Source organism: Emys orbicularis, chromosome 4 (assembly GCF_028017835.1).
Source record: "Emys orbicularis isolate rEmyOrb1 chromosome 4, rEmyOrb1.hap1, whole genome shotgun sequence".
NCBI lineage: Eukaryota > Metazoa > Chordata > Testudines > Emydidae > Emys > Emys orbicularis.
Genome location: NC_088686.1, coordinates 71,399,645 through 71,423,298, shown reverse-complemented (window position 1 = coordinate 71,423,298; position 23,654 = coordinate 71,399,645).

Below are 23,654 nucleotides of genomic sequence, written 5' to 3'. Positions count from 1 at the left end.
TCCAACACCCACCGACCAGCTACCTTCTCCCCTGTTTACCCCCTGCCCCAACAACCCACCCTGTCCTGCCACTTTTGCCTCTGGACAACCTCCACCCAGCAATCTCTCCCCCCCCGCCCACAGCCACCACGGTCACCTTCACCCCTGCATCAACCTCGGGACCCCCCCCCTCCACCTGCCATCTTCCTTCTGCCCACTCCTCCTTGTGCAAACCCCTCCGTGCTACCTTCACCTCCCTGCAACAACCCCGGGCACAGACACCCCCCCCCGCCTGCCAACCCCTTGCAACAACCCACTCCTGCTCACTTCTCCCTTGTGCAAACCCCGCCCTGCCACTGCACCCCCTGCAACAACCCCGGGCAGAGACACACCCCCTGCCTGCCAGCCTCTTGCAACAACCCCCTCCTGTCCACTCCTCCCTTGTGCAATCCCTGCCACTGCACCCCCTGCAATGAGCCCCTTTTGCCTCTGTGCAATCTCTTCCTGCCACTACACCCCCGCCCCCTCCACCTCTTGGCCACCTCCACCCCCTGCAACAATCCCGTGCACTCCCCTCTCTGCCACCTTAACCCCCCCTGCAACAACCCCGGGCACAGACACACCCCTGCCTGCCAGCCCCTTGCAACAACCCCCTCCTGCCCACTTCTCCCTTGTGCCACTCCCTCCCTGCCACTGCACCCCCTGCAATGAACCCCTTTTGCCTCTGTGCAATCTCTTCCCTGCCACTACATCCCCACCTCCTCCACCTCTTGGCCACCTCCACCCCCTGCAACAATCCCGTGCACCCCCCCTCTCTGTCACCTTCACCCCCTGGAAGAGCCCCCATACGACCCCCCTCTTTGCAGCCCCCCTGGGCCCCCTGCACTTTGTGAACATCTGGGCCCCTGGGGGGAACTTGGCCGTAGGAAGGTGGGGGCTGGACATCGGAGGGGGGGCGCAAGGTGGAAGTTTCGCCTAGGGTGCAAAATATCCTTGCATGCCCTGGGTGGAGAGAGAGCTCTCCCAGCGCTCTAAAAAACCATCTCCACGAGGGGCATAGTTCCCAGCACTGGTGCACTGTCTACACGGGTGCTTTACAGCGCTGAAACTTGCTGCGCTCAGGGGAGTGTTTTTTCACCCCCGAGCCAGAAAGTTGCAGCACCGTAAATTGCCATTGTAGACAAGCCCTTAGCATGCAGTTTCAACAATACTTCAACAGTGGGGCTGGAGCCATAACCAGCCAAGTCTCATTTGAACAGTGGCTCTTGTTTTGCATTATTTAAGGCAGTTTTTAAAGGTCTTTCCAACGGGTGAGGAAGAAGCTGCTCATTCCTGAAGGCACCTTTAAAATCCCACTCAACTCTGCACTGTTTAGAACTCTCCCTTGTTCAAAATGCTACCAGCTTGAGAGACAGCCCTGGAGATACTTGGATCCACAAGAAAAAAAAAATCCTGTCCCTTTTCCCTAAATAAAAGTTTTCAGCTACTCCAGCCTTGTCAAGTGCAAGTCCACGTTCCTCCCCAGCTAAGAGGTCGCTCCCTCCCTTGCATTCTACAGCCCTGATTGCTGTTTTTTTGCTCCGGGTACATCCCCCTCCTCCTTTAGTGTCAGTTTCCTCCTGATGACACCCGAATATTGTGAATGGGCAGGAAGAGCGTTTAACACCTCCTGCAGTGTGGTGCCCAAAGAGACTGTCTAGTCAATCTGTGCCTAAAGCAGTGATGGCTTTAGGCACAGACTGACTAGACATACATACAGCTACATTAAAAGAACATTAAGGTTAAAAAGTCAAGCTCTTGTATTCAGAATATACCATAACTAATGTTGCTGGTGAAATTCAGACCCCTTGCATGCATGTGTTATGATACAGTCTTGCCCAGCAACAGCAGGAAGTTTGCAGTTTGCAGAGCCCAGAATGGAACCCTGCTCTCCTGGGTCCCAGTCCAGTACATTAAAGACAAGAGAATATCCTTTCTGTTCTTGCAACCCTCTGCTTCATTTACTGTCCATCCTGTGCACTGAATGAGGGAAGTGTCTTGTGGAAGAAATAGTATGTGACCAGTCAGAATGCATACTCACAAAGGAGCTGGATTAAGATTGCACAGGCAGTTAAAAGCAGTACCATCATTAGACAAATATCTCCTTGGCTGATCATAACAGGCCAAAGCCTGCTCCGAGTGAAGTCAAAGACCAGAGTCCCATTGACTTCAGTGGGAGCAGCATTGGGCCCAGGGCCGGTGCAACCATTTAGGCAAACTAGGTGGCCGCCTAGGGCGCCTAGTGGTTGGGGGCACCTAAAAGCCCGCTCAGGCGAGGAGGTGGAGTGGAGGTGAGCTGGGGCGCGGGGGGCTCGGGGAGGGCCGCCCGCAGTAACGGGGGGGCGCACAGGGGAACCGCTCCCCGACCCAGCTCACCTCCACTCTGCCTTCTCTGCTGAGCACACAGCCCCCGCTCTAAGTCTCCTCCAATCGGCGCCGCAAGCCTGCGAGGGGAGGAGAATTAGAGCGGCACCAGCGTGCTCAGCGAAGGAGGCGGAGCCGAGGTGAGCTGGGGCGGGCTCCCCAGGCGGGGTTAGCTGCCACGGGGGGGAGTCTCCCCAGGCGGGGTTAGCTGCCGCAGCGGGGGTCTCCCCAGGCGGGGTTAGCTGCCGCGGGGGGGGGGGAAGGGGGGCTCCCCGGGCGGGGTTAGCTGCCGCGGGGGGGAGTCTCCCCAGGCGGGGTTAGCTGCCGCGGGGGGGGGGGGGTCCCCGGGCGGGGTTAGCTGCCGCAGCGGGGGTCTCCCCAGGCGGGGTTAGCTTCTGCGGGGGGGGGGGGGGAAGAGTCTCCCCAGGCGGGGCTAGCTGCCGCGGGGGGGGGGGGGGGGGGGGCTCCCCGGGCGGGGTTAGCTTCTGCGGGGAGTCTCCCCAGGCGCGGTTAGCTGCCATGGAGGCGGGTTCCTTGGGCGGGGTTAGCTTCCGCGGAGGGGGGGTAGCTGCTGCGGGGGGTGGGGGTGGCGGGCTCCCCAGGTGGGGGGCTGGGTTAGCTGCCGCGGGGGGGCAGGGTTAGCTGGGGGGGGGGGGGCGCAAGGTGGACGTTTCGCCTAGGGCGTGAAACTTCCTTGCACCGGCCCTGATTGGGCCTGTGCTGAGACCAGTAAATTGTTGCTAGCTACTAGTGGAAGCGGTACTAGGGTAACCAGACAGCAAATGTGAAAAATCGGGACAGCGGGTGGGGGGTAATAGGAGCCTATATAAGAAAAAGACCCAAAATTGGGACATCTGGTCACTCTAAGTGGTACTCTTAAATGACTTAGCCTTTTCATGCATAACATATACACCACAATTTATATTTATCGTTCAAGTAGAGATATTAGCCCCCAAGTCCCAGGGGCAGTTTTGTAAAAGGAAACTTGCTTTGCCTTTGCAGTACCTGTTCTTATTGTTATTTGTTAGTCACGGTCAGTGTACTCAGCACTGAACAAAATACACAGAAAGAATTGGTCTCTACCCCACAGATCCTGCCAGCCAAACGGTACAGACAATAAATACAACCAGGGGAAGGTTAATAGATAATAGGCACTTCTATGCAAGGTGGGTCTATGGGTAAAAATGGGGCCATCAGTTACCAGGCTCTAAAATAAACGAACAAACAAGACTCGGATTTTACAAACACATCCTAGAGAAACTTTCGCCAGAGCCCTGCCACTGGGGTGGGGAGTGATTAAATGAAGTAAGTCCTTTCCAGCACACATGTTTCCAGGAGGCTCTCATTCCTTCACTATTTCCAAGCAGTGGGATGTGCTGCTGCTTCTCCCCACTTTGGTGTTTGGCATAATTGAGCCCTTCGGCCTGTGCTGAACTTACCTTATTATTATTAATGTAGGCTTATTCCTACTTGTATTACAATAGCACCTAGAGGCCCCAACCAAGATCAGAGCCCATTACGTTCGGCATTGCTCATCCCTGTCCCAAAGAGCTTACAATCTCAATTTAAGACAAGATGGGAGAGAGGAAGTATCCTCGTTTTACTGTTGGGGGACTGAGGCACAGAAAGATTAAGGTGAGACTCTGTGCTGTGCCTCTTTGGGCTCTACCCAAAGAGGCTCTTGGTTTAACTTAGACAGCCCTAAGGCCCATGACAGCTGTCTTCTGCAGTGCCTGGGGAATCCTCCTCCAGTCAGATATGGGGCAGTTAGGGCCTCTATGTTGCTCCAGCCCTTTTGTATATAGAGGCCAGAGCAAGGTGAGAATCTTACCCTAGGAGTTGCCCAAGGTCTCACAGAATTTTGTGGTAGAGTCAGGAACTGAATCCAGATCTCCTGAGTCCTAGTCCAGTGCCTTAACCACAAGGTCATTTTCTTCAGGGTAAACTTCTGCTCTATTAGACTGTGGACTATTCTTCCAAGGGCAGACCTCCTGTCCAGCAACCTTGTCTAACTTTGCCCACAGGACACTTGAGTAAATCTATGTGCACTTCCTCCACTGCTGTGTTTTTCATATTAAACTCAAATTATATATTTAAAGCATTTTTTAAAAAGAATCATTCATATAGAATCTGGAGGAAAGCTCCCATCTGGTAATGAACTAAAGGTAGGCCTGCTTTTAAACCAAAACTACTTGACCTCATTGGTTTGTTTGTTTCTGTTCTGCGTGTATTTCATGGAATCTTCCTTCATACCAACCTTACAAGCAACTTTTTTTCCATGTTCAGCAAACTTCTGACCCATCTTTGAGATCATCTTCTTCTCTATCTCTGTGGGTTACCTCCTACTGAGTAAACAATCATGCAAATTATAATGACAAAGACCTACTTGAATCACCTAGTCTCTTGTCTGGGGAGGCAGTGCAGGATTGTCACTATAATACATTAAAGAGCAAAACACCTGTCTAGTTTTAAAATACCATGTGACAGAGTTCAACCACTTCCCTTGAGAAACTAATTATTCCCCAGCCTAACAAAACTCAGCGAGGATGTTTTCTGCTATTCAATCTAATATTTTCTTTGTTTAATTTACTCTCATCTCACCTAATTCTATTCTCTTGTACAATGCAAAACAATTCCATCAACTTCTTTGTGTTTGTACATTAAGGATTGGTGAGTTTGTTTTGAACCCCCTCTTCTACTGTGGATTTGAAAGTTGGACTTGAATGCAAATGTTACTGGGTTTGCATTCCAGGTAGGGGAAATGATGATGAAATGGGCAGAGAGAGGGGCAGAGAGAACTAATCCATCAGGAAAAGAAGGGTAAGAAAATGGAGCTGCGAATGTGGTGAGTACAAAACATCACAAGGCTTGGAGAGAGAGAGAGAGAGACAAGGCGAGAGATTCTAATAAACAAACAAATGGAGCATATATACCATATGTAGGACACCAGCATGGTTTTGAGGAGGTTGTTTTATCTCTAACACATAGTGCAGACTTCCCTTTAGCTAGAAAAACATTATGTTTTAACAGTGAGTCAGCCTTGAGAAAAACGTGGGTTTACTTTGCAAGAGGAAAAAGGTTTTGTGAACTCTAATTTTGCAAAACCCCAAATAGGAAGGTTCACAAAGTCTTACACTTCACAAACCATGTGTCCATCCTAAGCTCCCATACATGGGGATGACAATCAAGCCACACTGAGTGCTTGATATGTACCATATGGGCATAGTCCTGTGCTGGAGCTGCACCGCCCTGGGGGACCTGCTGGAGATGCACTTCAGGGAGGCAAAATGTGTCTGGGAGCTCCCCCAGTCACAGGGGGAACACACCCACTGCAACACCCTTAGCAGGGTACTGCATGTGCTCCCCAATGGTTCGGAGGAAAGGAGTGGGGAATATGGCCCTGCTGTCTGCCCCTGCTGGTGCCTAGTGGGTGTTAGCAGGGACCAGGGCCTCTTCCTGGCCCTGGTATGAAGTGCAAAGGAGGGAAGGCCCCCTTTCACCTTCCTTCACTTTCACAGCCATAATCAAGAGCCTGTTTTGCCTCTCTCATACACTGGTTTTACATTGGTGTAATTGCATTTACTTCTGGGGAGATTCTTCTGTTTTATACAAGCATAAGTGAGAGAAGATTCAGGCTCTTAGGCCCAAATTCTGCTTTTAGTCACACCGATTTAAATCTAGATTTAAATCTCAGATTTACACCAGGTCACATCCAGTCCTTACTTTTCAGTCTTCCAGCCCCTTAATCAATTCAAACACCAAGTGCGTTCCCTGGACATCACCTATTGTCCTAGCATAGCTGTAGCCAGACACCAGTGAGGCTGGGAGCAGTAAATATTTATTTTGTTAGGTTGTGAAATGTCCAGTGATTCCACAAGGGAGTGAACACCATGGGAGGAAGGATGGTCATGCGGTTATAGCTTCAGACTGGCAGTTAGAAGATCAAGATCCCTTTCTTGGCTCTGCTGCAGTCTTCCTGCATGAAGTTAACCTCTCTGTGTCTCAGGTTTCCCATCAATAAAACAGATAATAATATAGAACAATATTCCCCCACTTCCCAGGATGCTTGTGAGGTCATATTAATTAATGTTTGCTAAGCCCTTTGAGACCCACAGATCTACAGAAGAACATAATATTATTATTATATGTTACTTAGGGTGAACCAAGGGGCATGGCTAGGAATAACAAGATAAAACCAAACAAAGGAAAATTTAGGATGAATTTCAGGAAAGAAACCCTAATCATGAAATCTATTATTAGTAGGGTGACCAGACAGCAAGTATGAAAAATCGGGACAGGGGGTGGGGGGTAATAGGAGCCTATATAAGAAAAAGCCCCAAATATCGGGACTGTCCCTATAAAATCAGGACATCTGGTCACCCTAATTATTAGTCAGCAGAATAGACTTCTGAGGAAGAGATGAAAACTCAGTCACTTAGAACATTTAAAAATAAACTGAGCAAAAGAATATTCTGTAGCTAACAGACCTGTACTACTCCTTTTGAATGGACACTAGCTGATCTCTAACGCCTTACAGGCCAAATTCTGCTCTGTTTATACTAGTGTGTATTTGGAACAATACTACTGAAGTAAGTGGAATTACTCCAGATTTACACTAGTGTAAGTGAGAGAGGATTTGTGTCAAGGTCTTTTCCATCTGTTAAGTTCCATGGTTTATGATTCACATGCAAAAAAAACAAGGGTGGTTGAAAAAAAAAGTTGTTTTCAGTTGTGTGGTGATGAAATACAGTAACTGAAAATGCTGTGGGTTTTGAGGTTGGATTTTGTGATTAAAATATTGTTAGGGTAGGGACAGGATTGGTTGGCATGCTCTGTAAGGTATTACGCTTTCACCTCTGGAGAGCTGAGTTCAAACCTGGTTTAAGATCACAAAACCAGTAAATAGAATGATTAACAGTTTCTAGAGGGTGCTGAAGATCAAGATCATGATCATGACTGATGTCCATGCATTAGCAGTACAGGATGGGGACCCAGGACTGGAATAAGAGGGGCAGAGAGAGTGAAAACAGAGCTGCATTGGCAGAAATATGGAGGGGACCAAAGATCAGAATAACAGGAGATGCTGTAGATCAGTATTAAAGTGTTCTGGCAGAGCTGTGTGGGTTCAGGACTGGAGTAGCAGGTTGTACTGTAGGCATGGACTGAGGTGCCTTTGCAGAACTGTGCAGGGTCAGTGCATCTTTGCAACTCCTGAAATTCTAAAAATGGTAAGTTTACGGTCAGTTATGGGCCAAACACTCCTTGTTATTTCAGGCATTCAGCACCGTCTTTAAAATTCTCTCTCATTTCTCAAAAACTTTTTGCAGTTATATTGAAATTCAGAGTCACATGTTCCTGTTACAGACAATAGCCCAGCTGCAGGAGCAATGCTGGCAGCCATCTTGGACTAACATATTGAAAATGATCCCCTTCCCCCCTGGGCACTTTCATTTTCAAATGCAGCTTTTCTTAAAAGGAGGTACTCTCCTCAAACTGCCAACATGCACAGACCCAGCCAAGACAGTTGTAACCTGCTTCAATGCACTGGTAGGTAACTGCTGCTAAATGCAAACCAGTGCACTAGACATGAGATTCACACCTGTGTAGAGGGCCAGCCCAAGGTCTATGCAATAGTTAGGTCCCATTTAAGCACCAAAGATAAGGCTTAAGTAAGACATGAGTGATGCATAGTCCTTTTGCTGCTCCTTTGCCCTGGGATGAATGTCACCCAAAATGCAGTTACTGTGGTTACTGTTAACAAAAAGCAGTAGATTTGCTCATGCGTTAATAGCTATTTTAATACTCTCTTGATCTAGTCAGCTGGCAACCAAATTTAGCTTTTCCTCTCTGTATTCTTGGGTACCTCCAGCTGCTTCTGGAAGGTTTTAAAAATAATTTTATATCCTTATTTTTTCTACAATTTCCTATTATTTAACTGATGCCTAAAATGCAGCAGAAGTGTGATGTAACTTTACCTTAGATACTGTAGAAGGTCTTTTTGCATCAAAGATATTCTCTCCTGAAGGTTAGCTCATGTGGTGAGTTAGCTAATCAATAGTAACAGTTAATAAATACCATGCTTTGAGGTTCTATTACACCTCTACCCCGATATAATGCTGTCCTTGGGAACCAAAAAAATCTTACCGTATTATAGGTGAAACCGCGTTATATCGAACTTGCTTTGATCCGCCGGAGTGCGCAGCCCTGCCCCCCCGGAGCGCTGCTTTACCGCGTTATATCCAAATTCGTGTTATATCGGGTCGCGTTATATCGGGGTAGAGGTGTACACCTTTCAAGTAAGGATCTCCATGTGCTTTGCAGAGGGGGAGCATCACTTCCCCCATTTTACAGAGTGGGAATAGAGGTCAGTGGCACAATGTGGAACAAAGCTCATGGCTACTTCTTTACGCTAACCACTACACCACACTACTATTCATGTGCTCTTGTCTCAGCTTATGATGAGCCAGTCAGTAGTTCTAACAGACTAGATATATATGTATGTATTCATTTATTTATTTCTATTTTAACTAACTAAAAAAAAAAAAAAAAAAAAGGCTACCCAAGGCTCTAGGTGCCTTTAACAATACAATTAAATCTCAGCAGCATTTCAATTCAACAGGACCCCAGCTAGCCAGACACCTCCAGAAACTCCTTTCCACCCCTTCACTGCTCTGGGAAGCACGCCCACAGCCCTCCCCAAAAACCCTCTCAGATATTTGTCTTCTGCAGCTTGCCCAGAAGGTCACCAACTGTGGGCCATTTTGGCCCAAAGGGGGTGTGGGAAATGAGTTCCAGAGTCCTGCAACCTCTCCAGATGGTTTTAAAGTGTAACCCGATTGCAGCAGTCTGATCTGGAGATTACAGAAGCATGGCTAATACCCTATGGGAGGGCAATTCTGCAAAACTTTTACATCCCATGACCATCTCAGTCAATTAGATGACAGGCTGTAATTCACTATACTGTATAAACAATAATTTAATCTGGAAAAAAACTTGATGCAAAGTTTGTTTTCTCAGCCCTCCACATGGGATAATATTGTACAACGCTGTGGAGGTTTACAATCCTCCTGGGAAGCACCCAGCATTGGCCACTTTTGGAGGCAGGAGACCCCAAACGATGTGGGCAGTTTGTCTTTTCTGGTATATCAGTACCAATGTATGGTAAAGACGCGCCAAATTCCTCTTGAATAGCTCCAGCTTAGCCTTGGTCTACACTAGCAGTTTATGTTGGTATAATCCACACCCCTGAGTGACACAGTTATACTGACCTAACTCCCGGTGTAGACAGGGCTATGTTGACAGGAGGGCTTCTCCTGTTGACCTAGCTACTGCCTCTCAGGGAGATGGAGTACCTACACTGACAGGAGAAGCCCTCCTGTTGGCGTAGGCAGCGTCTTCACTGAAGCGTGACCGCAACGCAGTTGCATCAGTGCAGCTGCGCCCCTGCAGCCTTTTAAGTGTAGACAAGCCCTTAGACTAGACATAAAGAAACAGCGTGTTGAATGCTGAGCCAGCAAAGCTGCCTCACCTGCCCAAAGCTGTAGTGTGTTAGTCAGCGCCACAACCCCCTCCCCCACCTCCAGCACCGCCAGCCTCCGTTCCAGCACAGAAACAAAGTAAACCAACAGGGGAAGTGTGGTTAATAACACCCAGGACATGCAGTTCTCGACAGCCTCCGTGGCTTTGTGATGCAGAGCTGTAAGGGAAGGAGGGTGAGATTAACCTGTGGGAACAGAGCGTGTTGCAGCAGGCAAGTGTTTGTACTTTGCTGCCAGGCCCCACCTGGCACTGACGTACCAAGTGTCTTCTCTGGCAAACAGAACACACTTTGGATGAGCCTCCCTCCTGCCAACTGGCTGAAGGGCACCAAGAGGCAGCACTGAGTTCCACCCACCACCTTTATTCCTCTCACCTCCTCTCCTGTTATCCCCAGGGCCTTCTAGCTGTGGTGTAGCACGGTGAGGTTGCTGCTTGCAAAACAGCGTTGGAGAGTTTGGGTTTGAGGGAATGCTCCTGGGGTGGGAGAGCGCTTCGACTTTATCATGCAAAAGAATTTCTCTGGCCCCTTCTGTGGCGCTGTACTAGCAGCATACACAGTACTGGGATTCAGGGGGGGAATGGACAGCTACTGTGATATCAACAGTCTCTCACATTACAGATGGGCTTAGTTACATAACCACATTGACTTCTCCTCATGTGCCCAGCGCTAAATTGATCACCAATAGGCATATTCCATTAGTGAAAACTGTCAGTGGCTTCTCCCTTGTTTTAAGAGCACTGAGCAGTGACCATCCATTAAGATCAGGTGGGAGTATCCACAGTCTACTGCCTATCATTTGTCTGCTTCCTGTGCTTACCTGGAGGGAGTCATTAGGCATGTGGGAGACCTCAGTCCTTCCTATTGTATCTTCTATTGTTTGTTTAATTTAACTGCATCAATGCAGCCAAACCTACCAGGTACATGAGGCAAAAACTCCCCTCTGGTGCTGCATCATATGCAGTAAGTTCCAGTGATAAATTGGTACTTCAGAGGATACCACCATATTCTTCCACAGAGACTATGGCAGAATGCAGCACTGAAGCATTTAACAATCAGTCAAGAGATCTAGAGGTCTGCAATAAATTGAGCCATATCAATCTAAGCCACTGCAACTCACATTTTACCAAAACTCTCACTAGCAAATGTCCTAGCAGGAACCTGAAGGGAAAGCAGCACCCAAAGGCAAAATTTCTGGGGAGATATATATTGTGGTGCCCTCACCAGTGAGACTGGCAATGATACTCACAGGGAGAGAGGAGGTAGGGAGGCAAGCCACTTGCTTGGTCAGTATCCTGCCAACATGTAAAGCTGATTCTGTCCAGAGGGCCTTATCTAGGGCTTCTCTACACTGGCACTTTACAGCGGTGCAACTTTCTCGCTCAGGGTGTGTGAAAAAACACCCCGCTGAGCGCTGCAAGTTTCAGTGCTGTAAAGTGCCAGTGTAGACAGTGAGCTATTCCCCTCATGGAGGAGAGTTTTTTAGAGCTCTCTCCCAGTGCTATGCCACGACTACACAAGCCACGTTAAAGCGCTGCCACGGCAACGCTTTAATGTTGCCAGTGAAGACATAACCTAAGAATGTGTTTACTTTCTCATCCATATGATGCTAACAAAAGGGAATGAGATGGGCTGTTCCTCTGTGGTGAAGGGATGGGGTTGGGGCAAGAATTCTTTTTTACGGGACCTTCTACCAGTGCAGTAGTGTAGGTGACAGAGAAATACCTTTTTACAAAAAATTAATTTAATTCAGGGTTTTGTCTTTTTTTTTTTTAATTGCAGGAATTGCCTCAGGGGAATCTGAAACGAAGGCCTTCCTTCTTAGGTCGGTTACTAGTTATGTCTAGCAGCCTGGACTTTTGTAAAGGGATCGCTCAGTTCAACAAAAAACATTTCACACGCTGGACTGCAGGCTGGAAACTTGCTGCTTTGTTCAGCTGCATCACAACAGAGCGTTGCAGAAAAACATCCCCTGATTAAATATGAAGGGGGGGTGGAGCATGTCTCCATCCCATAATGCTCTGGGTAATCCAGTTAACCCTATCATGACCACTTTACTATATTAACAATGTTCTTTCACTGTATCACCATTTCATACATTTAGTGCTGGGGAAAGATACTGGGTTGACATCCCTGAGGACCGATGTCCTTTGTCTACAGAATATGTACAGCATGTGAAGCAGCAGTGCAAGCTTCCCTCCTCCACCCTTACCAACTGGACCTGAAGAGCCACCTCAGTGGTGAAAGAGGAATTGAATCTTCATGACCCATTCATTCCTTGGCTTCTCTGCTGAGACAGTCAGCAAGAGGTCAATTACCAGTGATAGTCAAGGGGAGTGTTGTGATGTGGACACTAAGAGTATGTCTACACGTAAAACACTGCAGCGGCACCGCTGTAGCACTTCAGTGTAGACACTACCTATACCAATGGGACACTTCTCCCATCGGCGTAGGTAATCCATCTCCCAGAGAGGCAGTAGCTAGGTCCACAGAAGAATTTTTCCATCAACCTGGCACTGGCTACACTGGAGATTAGGCTGGCTTAATTACACTGCTCAGGGGTGTGGATTTTTCAAACCTGAGCGATGTAGTTAAGCCGACTTAATTTTCATGTAGACCAGGCCCTAGACATCACCACTTTACAAGGGTCACTGAACAGTCTCAATATACCTGGGCAGGATTGGAGCCTGGCTCTAGAGGTGAAAAGCTCTCTAATATCTTACCAATCGCTTGAGTCATCCAGTCTCCCAATGTCTCATTATTTAAAATTGATATTTTTTAGTAATGGGGAACAGCAACAGTAAGCGCCAAACCAACTAATGTATCATCGCTTAGATACAAACATGGGAAGTGTTGCCTGAAATTGGGCCAGCTAGTAAGCTTAGGGAGGACTAATGACCCACCAGAGTTTGGCAGAAAGCACCACGTTTATTATACTGATAGCTAAACTCAAAAGAAGGGGGGGGGGGAGGGTCACACTCACACTCACATATTCACGCTCCCAGGACAGGCACAGCACTGGAGATGTCAGGATCCTTCAAGGTAAGTGTCCCACAGCGCAGCGATGGATGGTGCGATGAAGGTAAGTCTTCCCGAGGCACGATGGAATGCAACGCAGCGAACCACTGGCCAGGCGGTCCGGGCGAAGGGCCTTCACGGGAGGTACAAGCTTGTGAGTGCACTCCTGAGCACATGGCCCCTTCCCCTTTTACGGACCTGCTCCTCATGGCCTGCGACTAGAGATGACTTGGCTGCATTTGGTTGGCCACACTCCACCTCAGCCAGTGTCCGTGCAGTGTCTATGCATTGGGTGTGTGATCGCTGCCTAATTAGAGTCCCAGACACCTTATCTACCTGGGAGCTCTTCTGATCTTCCAGCTGTTCAACCAGCCCAGTCATCCCACAAGCATTCCAGGAGGGAGGGGTGGGGGAAAGCCACTTCACAGGTATTCAAAGGGGGGGGGGGAGTGTAACAGACTTTTTGAGCATACAGGTTATACATAGCATACAGATCACTGCTGCTCCTACACAGGGCCGGTGCTTCCATCTAGGCGACCTAGGCGGTCGCCTAGGGCACCACGATTTGGGGGGGGGCGGCATTTTGCCGCCCTTGGCGGCAATTCGGCGGCGGGGGGTCCTTCCGCGCTCCAGCTCTTCGGCGGCAATTCTGCGGCGGGTCCTTCACTCGCTCCGGGACCCGCCGCAGAATTGCCGACGACGACCGGGAGCACGGAAGGACCCCCACCTAGGGCGCCAAAAACCCTGGCGCCGCTCCTGCTCCTACAACAGGAAGCACTCTAGAACTAGCGCAAGTAGGCAGAGGGATACCACGGTCTCTTAGTGGAGTATTTTGGAGAGCATTCTTAGGTGAGGACTTTTGAAATTAGTCACATTGTTTACTAAAGCTTCCGTTAAGCCTCCCCTCCCCACAGCACATTGGCTTCTTACTGCTGCTTACACCTAGGTCAGGTTCCACACAGAATAAGAAACACATCCGTCTCGGTGCAAGGCAGCAGTGAATTTGCAGTACACCCCAACGGAACTTTGAACTCTCTGAGTCAGAATCATCTGCATGGTTCTGAGGGCACAAAACAGATATGCACAAACCCAGCTTCACTAGGGGAGCCTATCCAGGTTTTCCCAGGATTGTCCCTTTTTAGAACTAGCTGTCCTGGTAAATCTCGGGGGGGTTCAGTACACACTGCCAGCTGTCCAGTTTTATGGGGTCAGGATCATCCTGGATGTCTGGCTTTTTTTGTACCTCAGAGGTGGCAACCAGAAGCTGAACTAGCTACCTGGGATTCCCCCAGTGTAGGGCAATCTCCAGTCTGCATAGGGCCAGTGAAGCAGCTGTTATACCACCTGTCCCTCCCATAGGGGATATGTCCAGGGAAAAATGCATCTGGTTGGGGATCTACCACTAAGTGCACTTGATCTCCAGCTACTGTAAGGCCACTTTGGGCCATAGATAGCTGCTGTAAAATAGAATTGCCCTGAGGCTGCTTTAAAATGTGTGAAGGACCATTATGTGTGCTGGCTCCCAGCTTAGGGAGCCAGAAATAAGGCTCAAAGTCACCTTGCTGAACTCCCTCTGGATTTGCACCAAGCACAGCTCAGCCAGTCCATTGAGTCTGGGCCCTTTTTGCCATGTCTAAACTGACAAAGGGCTAGGCAATGAAGACACTGCTTTTTGTTCCTGTCACCCTCACAGAAGCTCTGCACCGAACTTTTTTGGGGCCTACCTGCACATCGCCTAAAAGCTCTAGCTACTTACGGAATGATACTCCACTGCCTGGCACCTTATGCAGGCAGTTACACATGAGGAAGGTGCAAGCCAAGTAGATGAGAAATGCTACCACTGGTTAATGGTTAATTCTGCTTGGTTGTGTTTTATATCCACTTTGCACTGACTTTGTGCAGGTACAAATGACTACACAAGGTGCTAGGCAGAGCAGAGTAAGATCCTTAGTCTCTGGCTCATCAGTTGCCCCTGTAGGTTCTAGCTTTGCTTAGTCCTCTTGGAGGCTGGTGATGTTTGCAAGTTGGTAGAGAAACCTCATACACATTGGAATGGGTTACATCAAAACCATGGATGTGACAGTCAAAAACAGTGCTGAATTTTAGTTCATTCATTCTCTGAAAAAGTGGACATGGGTCAAGCAATTTTCATCTGCAGAGGCTGCAAAATCATTCTAGGCACATACTGTAAAAAAAAAAAAACCCAACGAAACCATTACATATATGCTGGGCTGGTTTTAAATAGCCTCCTCTCTTATTCTGCCTGTCCAGTCAAACTGTCTACACTTCTGTTGGAGACAGGCAGAGTTGGGGGAGTGGCTGAGAAGCTATGTGTATAGTCAGGGTTCACCAGTCATTACTGCAGTATGTTTTCACTGAAGTGGGGGAGTGGATGCCTCCTCAAGGAGTGCAGAGTTAGTAGATTACTCCTCTGGCCTTTCAGATGATGGCCTGAATTCCAAGGTGAAGTGCAATGATTAAAATTGATTTAAATGCAGATTTTTGTGCTGAATGTCCCAAGGGACCAGATTAGGTTGGGGATGGGGAGTGAAGGGCATTCAACATAGCAATCAGTTTTAATCCACCTTTCAAAAATTATTTTTCCATCTGGGGGCATCCTCTTTGTTCTTGCTGGCTCACTGAAGAGATCCCAGACTGCAATATCACAATTCCCAGAAGTCTCATTGCAGCCTATGATATTTGTGATCTGCCACAGAATGATGCATTCTGGGTATCTCTTTGGTGAACAGAAAGACCCAAGAAGATTTCACAGAGGGGGAAAATATTTGTAAAAGGTCAATTAAAATGCATTTCTGTGCTTAATTATCCTCTCTCTATAGCCTGATTAATGAGTATGTTCAGCACAAAAATTGGACTGTATCTCCATATTAATGTTTGCCTTGAACTTTCAAATTCTACTTAAGGATTTTTTAATCAATTATTTTTTTAACAGTATTATTAGTTTTATGGCAGCCTTCAGAAGCTTTAGCAGGTAGAGCACAAGTAAAAATGAATTCGATCTAATATGGTCTCCTTTTGTCTCAGTCACAAAACTGCAACACAACATAACATGAGTGGCAGTCTCTTTCCAGAGGAATATCCAGGACTAGAATAATTGGGGTGTTGCATGTCTAGACTGAAGTGCATCATAGCAAAGCTATTTTGGGGAGCCTATGATAAGAAGAGCAGGTCACAGAACTATCTGGAGACCCTCGTACAGCAAAGGCCTGCACTCTTTATTGCTGTATCCAGTTTCTCATTTCCCTGAGCCCTAAAATTCACCCCAGATTAAATTAGACAAAACCAGCCAGAGCCAGCTGCTAGGTTTGTCCACAGGAACCAATACTGCAGTTAAACACACTGATTGACAAGGACTTCTGTGCCTTGCAGTTAGAAATGACCCTGAACTAACTAACTCCCCTACCGTCCCAACCATCCATACCTAACCTTGGGAAGTTGGGATTCGGATCCAGAGCTGAATTTGGCAACTAGCTTCTGTCTTTGAACCTAAACCCCAGAATCCAGACCCTGTGAACTTGGGGGAATTTTGGATCTGAGCATTTTGTCAAATCTCAAGCAGTACTTTTTCTCCCCTCCTTCAGCCAAGTAAAACAAGAGTTTTTCTCTATGCAGCTATAAAGAAATCAGACCTTTTTTAATTGGAAAGGACTCAAGCCACCTCCACCTGCTCTGTGATCATTTGCCGAATGGCAGAAAACATAGGAAACAAAAAAAGCCACCTTGGCTAATTCTTATTAGTTCTCCTCCTCTAGCAAATTGCCTGAAAGTTCAGTACAGCCCGTTCAACCCAGTCAGGCATGGCTGCTGGCATAGGAAGATACTTCAGGCTCTACCCTAAACTAGTGAGTTTATGGATGATGTCAGTTTGGTCTCTTGATGGCTGCTGTTCTCATCAGCTAGGGCTGATAAGATGTGTGTTATGACCAGGCATAGAGGTTTAACCATATTATCATGTATGAACAGGGCCGGCTCCAGGCACCAGCCGACCAAGCACGTGCTTGGGGCAGCACCTTGTAAGGGGCGACCAATCTTCGGGTGGCAGGGTGGCACTCGGGTTTTTTTGGTTTTTGTTTTGGTTCGGCAGGGCGGCGCTCCAGGTTTTTTGTTTGTTTGTTTCAGCGGGGCAGGGCGGCGCTCGGGGGGGGTTGTTTCGGCAGCGCGGCGCTGGGGGGGTTGTTTCGGCGGGGCAGGGCGGCGCTGTGGGGGGGTTGTTTCGGCGGGGCAGGGCGGTGCTCGGGGGAGGTTGTTTCGGTGGGGCCGGGCGGCGCTCCGGGGTGGGGTTGTTTCGGCGGCGTGGCACTGGGAGGGGTTGTTTCAGCGGGGCAGGGTGGCACTCGGTGGGGGTTGTTTTGGCGGGGCAAGGTGGCGCTTGGGGGGGGTTGTTTCGGTGGGGCAGGGCGTCGCTCGGGGGGGTTGTTTTGGCGGGGCAGGGTGGCACTCGGGGGGGGGTTGTTTTGGCAGGGCAGGGTGGCGTTCGGGGGGGTTGTTTTGGCGGAGCGGCGCTGCCCTTTTTTTTTTGTTGTTGCTTGGGGCGGCAAAAAAGTTAGAGCCGGCCCTGTGTATGAAGTGGCCAAGGAAATATTGAGTTTCTGGTACAGTACCTTTGCTGAGGCTAGCTATATTTCACAGGTATTGCAGTGACATTCTCTGACACATTTAGCACACATGAAAGACTGCTGACTAGTTTAAAGGCCAGACATGATCACAAGTGTTTCAAAATCCAGCCCTTCCACCAAAATATGTTTGGAGGTCTTTTTCTGTCTCTTTTCCTACTCTCACTTGCTGTCTCTCTTTCCTCTTCTTCTATAATATTCTACCCAGTGGATGAAACCGGGGACTGGTACAACTGTCTAGTGCTAGCTATAGTGTCGCAAGGTTCCCCCTGACAGCTCTGCTGGTGTACCACAATAAAAATCCGCAGCACCTTCTGCTATTTAAATTCTGTGGCACCCATGATATTTGGCTTGCACATGTCTGTACAGCCCAGCCCTGCTGAGCCCAAAGGCACTCAGAGCTGATATGGAGCACCCCCTGGTTTTCAAGCACTAAGACACCCCCTGCCACGTTACATCACTCCTGAAGTACCCTTTTTTAGTCAAAACTGGGCATACATACAGCGCCGCCACAGCTTCTCAGGCCCAGCCTGCAGCACCAATTGCTATTCAAGTCCCCAGGCTTTCACATAGCTCTGCTCCTCAGTCTTGCCTTGCAACTCATTACAGTACTCCTGTTTTGGACTTAATAGTGAATATTATGTTTTATTTCTTCAGCAGAGATGAATGATAACAGTAACTCAAGACCCAATTCTGCACAGCTGAATTAAATAGGAATTGTAACATTGATTTTACTGGGAGCTGGATTGGGTTCTAGTGGCCCAATTCTCACCTCCCTGTAAGCACCTGAAGAAGCTGAGGGAAGAACAATTTGTGGGTCCCTAATCATGAGGCTGGTTCTATGCTATCCCCATCCCCCAAGTACTTTAGAGCAATCTTGGGGCTGCTGTACGCTTTGGCAGCTGGCTGTGGCCCCATTGGGCCAGTGCCCTACTTGGGGAATCACTGGAGTACAGTGGCACTCCAGCCAATCCATCCACCTCACCATATCCCCTACACTAGGGGCTGAGGGAAGGTAGCATAGAAGAGGGCTATGCTAGCTCCATGCCACTCAGGGATTCTCCCCTGCCAGGGATTGCACTGTGCTTTCTGGCCTCTTCATGCCACTGGAGTGGAGAATCTGGCCCTCCGTGTTCAAGATGTAGTGATCCATCTGACAGTGAAAAAGTAAAGAACTGCTAATAAAAGTACAACTTTAAAGGGACACTTCAGCTCAAAATCTTTCTTTTAAAATGCTCTTACCTCCTTTACTAATAAACAACACCTTTGATAGGTAAGACATAATGTTTCTACTTAAATCAGTGGTCTCCCCTTTCCCTTGGCCTCATCCCCCTACCCCCGGGAGTCATGATCAGGAGCCAGGACTGGAGTGGGGCCATGGCTCCGGGGTTGGGGGTGGATAGGGGGCTGAGGCTGGGGCCAGAGCCATGGCTGGGTCAGGAACCAGGGGCCAAGGCTGGGGGCGGGTCTGGGGCCGGGACTGGGAGTGGAGCCATGGTCAGGCCACAGTTGGGGCCAGCAGCCATGGCCGTGGTTGGGTTTGGAGCCACAGCCGAGCTGGGAGCCAGGGACCAAATCTGGGGCCATAGCTGGGGGTGGGGCTGGGTCCAGGAGTGGAGCCGCAGCCGAGGTTGAGGCTGGGGCCAGAGCAGAGCTGGGGCCAGAGTGGGGCAGGGTGACACTCCCTCCCTACCCCCCTGAACGTTCCTCCGGGCCCCCTTAGTGGGGCGCGCCCCACAGTTTGGGGACCACTGACTTAGATTGTGAGTGTTTTGAGGCAGGAAAGGTCATTTTGTTTTCTGTATTTGTACAGCACCTAGCACAATGGGGTCCCAATCCATGACTAGGGCTCCTAGGCACTACAGTAATACAAATAAATAAATAATAATAAATATAATAATTTTAGACCCCAATTTACTTTTTGCCATTCATAGTGTTTGTTTACATTTTGCATTTTGATGCCTCCCCCCGCTTCACTGTGCTGAATGGAGTTCATACACAGGAGAGAATTGGGCCCACAAACCCTGAGACCCTTACCCTTTCATAACAAAGTCTGATCTAATCAGTGACCACAAATACCAGAATTCCTAACTCCTACATATTCAGTGATTGTGCCAACTCTGGCCTTTTTACTTGCTGGGCACAGGAAAAAAAAAAAAAAGAATTTGTACTATCGCCCATTCTTCATTAAGGCTCCATGTGACAACAGTTAAACAACTATCAGTAAATACAGTGCTAATGTGTTTATATGTACAAACCTGCTAGGCCCAGCTAGGGAATTATTCCACTTACATGAAAAGAGCAAAGGTTAATGTGGTGAAAAAACTTCACGCTTACAATTAGTGTCTTACATGCCTGTCAGTACAAGCTGTACAAGTGCAATGTCCTCTCCAAATGTAGATTTCGCCAAAGACTACATGCTTCTTAGAGACCTTGTGAGAAAATTGAAGAAGGGAAGTGAGATAGGCAATACAGTGGCTTTTCCAAACACGATGACCTCAACCTTAGTCTTTGAACTTAGAACAGGTAATTGATTAAAAAATAACACATCGTACAATGCCTGATCCTGCAAACTCACATGCGTAAGATCAGCCCCTAGGTATAGAAGGCAAGCCAGAGGCTGCCATCAGTCAGGTGCAGAATTAAGGCGGTACCGAGGCCTAAACTATGTATTTCCATGCATCCATGTTTGACATTCTTTTAAATTCAATCCTGACTCTGAGTTTCCTGGATTTCTAATGTTTGGAGTTTATTAAAGCTGTTTGTTTGTTTCTTTGCTGATGAGTGATGACTACAACATTCTTGTAATTTTTTTTGTAGCCTTAAGTTATTGATACGTGATCACTACCTTAGCTCCAACTTAACAATGTGATTTATCTGTGACTGACTATTACAGCATCACTGGTGTGTCTGATGCTGTCTATAGACATGTCAAAAGACATTTTATTGTCCTACGGCGTTCCCAGCTTACAGCTGAGAATTGCAGCATTTGGCCCTAAGAAATTAAAAGTTGCATGTACAGTTTTCTTGGAAAATTTTGTTGATCTGTGTGCTTTTATGAGGGAGAGTTGGCTCGGGTGGCCATGATCTGGGGTTGATGGGCAGAGTGAATTGGGCCAGTTAAGAAGAAAAAGGAATGATAGAGTGGGTTAACTGAAATAGCCATGTTTAGTATTGAGGCCCAGATGAAAATGAAGGACAGGGTCCAAACTCCACTACGCATGTGCAACTGAGCTAGGTGATCAGCAGGCATGTTATGAGATAGAAGAGCTTGATGTGCATCCTCTACTACCCAAAGGCTGGGTACTCCTGCCGCAAGAAATGCACACATACGTCGAATGCTAGCAGAGGTGGTTACCTACAGGCACACCAGGCAAGGGCCTTGGGCTTAGTCTCTAGACAAGATTTGGTTCCAAAAATATAAATCCACGTGGTGTCTGAGGAGGAACCACAGGGATACAGGAGAAATCTTTTGGTGTAGCACACCACTCAGTCTCTTCCCCCAGGAAGCTGTTATTTTGAGGAGTGAGGGCAGGAAAAGGAGGCCACTCAGACGCTGGACACCACTTTAGAGTCATACAGTTTGTGGCAGCAACTCTGACAAAGGACCCATGTGTGATGCCAATAGGGACATTTGTCCCTAGCAGCTTTAACCATGGTGATGGTGAGCAAAGACACAGTTATCTAAATGTTGCACCCAGCCCAACTAGCATTGTCCAAGCTGCTGAAATTCCAGAAAAGCCCTTCAACTGGATGGGAAGGAAGAGCAACACCCCCAAACCGGCTTTTGCTCTGCAGTGGGGCTGAGAATGGTGGAGATGGATGAATGGGCAGAAGCAATGATGGAGAGACCTAGCCCAACAGCAGGGCTACAAATAGCTGCTATAGATGGATGAACAAGAGAACAGTGCTGAAGGGCCTGCAGTGAGCTGAAACTGGCCAACGTGGGTGGATGGACAGGAAAGGTCTTTGCCCTACAGTAAGAATGAGAACAGCTAATGGAGATGGATTAACAGGAGCAGAGATGATAATAGATTTTGTCCTTTCTTGGGCTGAGAATACCTGCTAGGTAAACTGGAGGATAGGAGAGAAGCAGAGGAAATAAAAACACTATTAGAAAAAGAGAGTGAGTGTCTGATTATTATTTGCCAGTAGTTTGCCACATGCTGTGGAAGTTTAGGGCAGTAGCCCAGGAACACATTACCTCAACATATTCTCCCAGCTTTAATGCAGGGTCTGTTCTCTGTTTGTGAAATCCTAAGCAGATGTGGCCAGACTTTGGCGCACCCAGAGATGGATCCATCGTGGCTTGCTCTGCGGTTGACAATGGCGATTTAAATTAGCTTCAGAAAATGGACACTATTTGTTCCTCCCACTCCTCCTAAGCAGTCTCTATAATAAGATAACTAAACTGAATCGGCTCTATTCTGCCTCCTGCAGAACTTGCTGATCGGGGGTGGGGGGTGGGGGCTTTCTCTCTTCAGCAGATGTCTGCAACTTCCTGTCAGCTGAGCTACCACAGAGCAAGCAGGACACATACTTTGTGCTTGGGCCCACATGCTGCCTGCACTCATTTCTGTCCCTCACTTTCCATGTTCTCACCTTAACCCCTTCTGGGGTGCTGGGTTAAAGTTGTATCACACCAAGTGGTTTCAATTGCTAATCATTTTGCATGTGAGAATACAGCCATAGTCTGCATTAGAAAGGCCACTGAAAGAGCAGATAAGGGTGACCCAATAAACAGACTGTGGTCCCATGAATTTTCAAACATGTTTTGAAAAAGGTCTCTTATAAACAGGGCCGGCTCTAACTTTTTTGCCGCCCCAAGCAAAAAAAAGAGTGCCGCCCTCCATAGCGCCGCCATAACACACCCCCTCAGCACCGCGCCGCCATCCCCCCCCCATGCGGAGCGCCGCACCGCCGAACCCCCCTAGCGCCGCGCTGCCAACCCCCCCCAGCGCCCCGCGGAGCGCCGCGCCGGCGAACATGCCAGCCCCCGCGAAGCGCCGCCGAACCCCCCCCCCCCGCCGAACCTCCCAGCCCCCCGCAGAGCACCGCCAACCCCCCCCCAGCCACCTGTGGAGCGCCGCGCCGCCAAACCCTCCCAGCCCCCCGCAGAGCGCTACACCGCCAAACCCCTCCAGCCCCCCGCGGAGCGCCGCACCGCCGAACATGCCAGCCCCCCGGCGCTCCCCCCTGCCGAATCCCCCAGCCCCCCGCGGAGCGCCGCAGAACACCCGCCCTCGCGGAGCGCCGCGCCGCCGAACCCTCCCGCCGCCACACACACCTCCCGCGGAGCGCCGCCAAACCCCCCCCACCGAACCCCCCAGCCCCCCGCGGAGCGCCGCTGAGCGCCGCTGAACACCCCCCCACACCGCGGAGCGCTGTGCCGCCGAACCCTCCCGCCGCCACACAGACCTCCCGCCGAGTGCCGCTAAACACCCCCACTGCCAAGCCGTGCTGCCGATCACCCCCGCCCCCGCGGAGCGCCCCGCCGCGCTGCCACACACCCCCCCTGGAGCGCCGCTGCCGAATCCCCCCCCAGCCGCCAAAACAAAAACAACCCACCCCACCCCCAGCGCCGCCCAACCGAACCCCCCCCCAAAAAAACAAAAAGCCCTGAGCGCCCCCCGCTACCCCAAGATTGGCCGCCCCTTACCAGGTGCCGCCCCAAGCACGTGCTTGGTCGGCTGGTGCCTGGAGCCGGCCCTGCTTATAAACTACTATAACAGAAAATAAATAACCACAGGTCAAGGGGCAAAGTTTTTCATGCATTAAAGGCCAGTTAAGTAATAGTAAACAGAGTTAACAGCTACTCCTCAGAGTTGAGAGCTGTCAGTGGATGTCCCAGGGACTGGTATAAAGATCAATATTATTTTACATATGGAGGAAGAGGCAGACAGTGGGTGCAAGGTGCTGGTAATATTAAAGTGTGGTTCCACTCTGTCAGGAATCAGGGCCTGCAGCAGAGCTAATCTCCAGGCAGCTTCATTAGTACAGCTGGACAACAGCAGGCTGCCTGATTAGCCATACCACCTAATTGGCTGGAGGGGCCAGCACGCCAGCTCTTAAGTCAGCAGCAG